This window comes from Mastomys coucha, chromosome X, assembly GCF_008632895.1.
Source record: "Mastomys coucha isolate ucsf_1 chromosome X, UCSF_Mcou_1, whole genome shotgun sequence".
Lineage (NCBI taxonomy): Eukaryota > Metazoa > Chordata > Mammalia > Rodentia > Muridae > Mastomys > Mastomys coucha.
In genome coordinates, this window is record NC_045030.1 from 95,233,300 (window position 1) to 95,237,332 (window position 4,033).

General features: G+C 40.5%; 1 pseudogene; it reads left to right on the plus strand.

Annotated features, from left to right (window-relative positions):
- Positions 1 to 1,608: 1,608 nt before the first annotated feature.
- Positions 1,609 to 2,090, plus strand: LOC116093643 (annotated as a pseudogene).
- Positions 2,091 to 4,033: the final 1,943 nt, after the last annotated feature.

Here is a 4,033-nt window from a genome sequence, read left to right on the forward strand (position 1 = left end):
GAAACTGGGAAAGGAGATATTGTATGGCATGTAAATAAAGAAAATGTCTAAGAAAAATAAATAAAAAGGAAAAAAGAAAAAATATACAGTTAATATGTTTGGAGTTATTTAAAATTTATATTGAGAAAAACATGTATTTTCATTATTGAAGTAGACAAGCATCTACATAAGACTGTTCATTTGATTGTTGTTTTATATCAAACAATTTTATAACACTCACTTTTATTGTTACAATATTTTATAAATTATAAAGAATATGACAAAATAAAAAAACAAGGTAAAAAATTAAGACAAATATTTTTAAATCAGAAGTTTACATAAATTTGTAGGCATGGAATCAAATTGGTCAGAATGAAAACTAAATTAAAAGATAAAATATTATTTCAAGTACTCCAAACATTGCAAATAATATTTCATAAAGTAGGAATAACTACAACACAGGGGATAATGTGGTCAACTTAGCTAAAGAATATGATCATTTGGTTAGACAATAAGTCTATTTGCCTCAACTTCTTGTGTCCTTGATTGACATAACTTTAGACGCCATAGTCCTCTTATGTGACATACAAACAATAAAACACATTAAATAAAAAAGAAATGACACATAGCCCTTAATGCCTGAGAAATTTGGTGCGATCTGAGGATTTATTCCTTAATGTCTATATCAACTATCTCTTTTAAAGACCGTTTTTCTGTCCACACAAACTCATTTTCATCAGACTCTAAGGCATAAACCAGTATCTAGCCTCTTCCAATGTGATGCTTGACTAACTGGTGGAACTATAAACAGAAGTTCCCTGGTGTGGGGGAGGGGAGAACAAAAAGAAAAAGAAAAGCCATATCTGCATTACAGACTTATAAGGCCAAATGACTGAACTTTGAGACTATGGAAACAAAATGTTGCTTGCAGAATGGAGCCAAATTACCTTGGGCTATTTTTAGTTTCTTTGAAACCATTTGCTGCCCACCACTGTGTCTGGCCTAGCATCCCTGAGACTATTAAAAACCTTTGTAGTTTTCAACAACCCTAAAGCTATGAATGTCAACAGACAGCATCTGAAATCAGATTAAAGCTGAATGTTAATAACAACAGAAACAAGAGAAACTTGCTCACTCATGCCAACTGCACAACTCTCTACTCAGTGAAAAATGAGTTACAACAGAAATAAAGAAATTAAAGACTTTCTAGAATTCAATGAAAATGAAGGCATACCATACCCAAACCTATGGGACACAATGAAAGCAGTGCTAAGAGGAAAGTTCACATCGCTGAGTGCCTTCATAAAGGAGTTGCAGAGACAAACTATGGAGCAGAGACTGAAGGAGGGACAATCCAGAGACTGCTCCACCTGGGAATCCTTCCCATATTGTTATCAAACCCAGACACTATTGTGGATGCCAGCAAGTGCTGGCTGACAGGAGCCTGATATAGCTGTCTCCTGAGAGGCTCTGACAGTACCCAACTAATACAGAAGTATAGGCTCACAGACATCCATTGAACTGAGCACAGGGAGGAGGTCTTGCCTGTTGACACTGAGTTGTATAGGCACAATACCTTTTTAAAAATTCACTTTACGCTCTTTCTCTCGGGCCCGTGGCGCAGACAAGATGGGCAAGTATCGTGGTCTCCGTACTGCCCGGAAGCTCCTCAGTCACCGACGGGACCAAAAGCGGCATGATAAACAGTACAAGAAAGCCCACGTGGGCACAGCCCTGAAGGCCAATCCGTTTGGGGGTGCCTCCCATGCAAAGGGAATTGTGCTGGAAAAAGTAGGGGTTGAAGCCAAACAGCCAAATTCTGCCATCAGGAAGTGTGTCAGGGTGCAGCTCATTAAGAACAGCAAGAAGATCACAGCATTCGTGCCCAATGATGGCTGCTTGAACTTCATTGAGGAAAATGATGAAGTTCTGGTCGCTGGATTTGGTCGAAAAGGTCATGCTGTAGGTGACATTCCTGGAGTCCGCTTTAAGGTGGTTAAAGTAGCCAATGTGTCTCTTTTGGCTCTATACAAAGGCAAGAAGGAGAGACCAAGATCATAAAATTTGACAATGGAAAGACAGTAATAAATTTTCATATTCTGAAAAAAAAATCACTTTACAACCTGGTTACAGCCTCCCTCTACTTCCAGTCCCACCCCCACACCCTCACACCCCTCCCCCATTCCCCCATCTCCATATCCTCAGAAAAGAGGAGGCCAACCTCCATGGGTAACAACCCGCTCTGGAACATCAAGTCGCAGCTGGACTTGATGCTAGGTGCTTCCTCTCCCTCTGAGGCCAAGCAAGGCATCTCAGCTAGGGAAAGGGAGGCAACGGAGTCAGAGACAGCCCTAACTCTATTAGGGGACCCATACGAAGGACAAGTTACACATCTGCTACAGACATGTAGAGGGCCTAGGTCCAGCCCAAGCATGTTCTTTGGTTGGTAGTTCAGTCTCCGTGAGCCCCTGGGGTTCAGGTTAGTTGACTGTAAGTCTTCTTGTGGTGTCCTTGACCCCTCCAGCTTCTATCCCCGACTCTTCCACAAGACTCCCCAAGCTCTAGCTAGTGTTTGGCTGTGGGTCTCTGCATCTATTTCTATCTGCTGATGGATGGAGCTTTTCAGAGGACATGTTAGGTTCCTGTCTGCAAGCATAATAGAGTATCATTTTTTATTAGATATTTTCTTTATTTACATGTAAATTTCTCCAGTAATAGAGTATCATTAATGGTCTCAGGGGTTAGCTCTCTCCCATGGGGTGGGTCTCAAGTTGGGTCAGTTATTGGTTGGCCATTCCCTCAATCTCTGCTCCATAGTTATCCCTGCAGTATTTATAGGCAGGACAAATTTTGGGTCAGAGGTTTTGTGGGTGAGTTGGTGTTCCCCTCCCTCCACTGGAAGCACCTCATGGAGGAGGTGGATACTTCAGGCTCCATATACCCTGCTGCTACAAGTCTTAGCTAGGGTCACCCTCTCCTTAGGCTCCAGGAATCCCCCCTGTCCCAGAGATGCCCTCACAACTGTTTTCTGTTTTCTCTCCCAGCCTTTCCCCTTCCTACTCCTGCTTACTCTCCCTTCTCTCTTCCCATTCCTCTTTCCCTCCCACCAACCCAGTTCATCTCCCTCCATCTACTTTCTGAGTGAAATTCAAGCATCCTCTCTTGGGCTTGTCTTGTTACTTAGCTTCCTTGGGTCTGTGAATTATATCATGGGTATCCTGTACTTTATGGCTAATATCCACTTATAAGTGAGTACATACCATGCATGACTTTCTTGGTATGGGTTACCTCACTCAGGATGATATTTTCTAGTTCCATCTGCAAATTTCATGATGTCCTTGTTTTTAATATCTGAATAATGTTTCATTTCATTTGATGTTGCCTATAGGCTTGCTGTACATTGCTTTTATTGTGTCTAGGTATGCCTCTTGTGTCCCTGATCTCTCCAAGTTTTTATCATGAGGAGATGTTGGATTTTTGTCAAAGGCTGTTTTTGCATCTAATGAGATGATTTATTCAGTCTCAGAGCCGTTTCTGTATAGAGGGATCAGCAATCACTTTACCTGTTTTGTTCTTCTTGGTTTCTTCTGTAGTCTAGATCTACAGAAGTCTTCCCTAGTCAAATCTGATCTTTTTTTAAAAAAATTTTGATGGCATATATAGCTTTTCTTCTCCAGTTGAAACAAAGACAAAACGTCTTCCTGAATGTAACACATTTCTTGCCTTCTATTCTGAGGTTATCGTGTGTGTGTGTGTGTGTGTGTGTGTGTGTGTGTCTGTGTGTGTGTGTGTGTATGCCGATCTAATTCATCAATCCTATCTAAAATCCAGACTATTTCAGCAGCTGTGCTACCTATCTCAGTGACGTTTGAAAATTTTAGAGTCAATAAATCATTATTTAATCTATCTCTGGGAGATCCTGTATCATTTCTCTTCTGTTCTAAGAGCATTTTCTTTGAAGTATAGATAGATCATTTAAAAAAAAATTGGCTGACTTGTGGGACTATAAGATACATCTGTCACATGGTTTTTTTGCCATAATATCTAAAAAAAA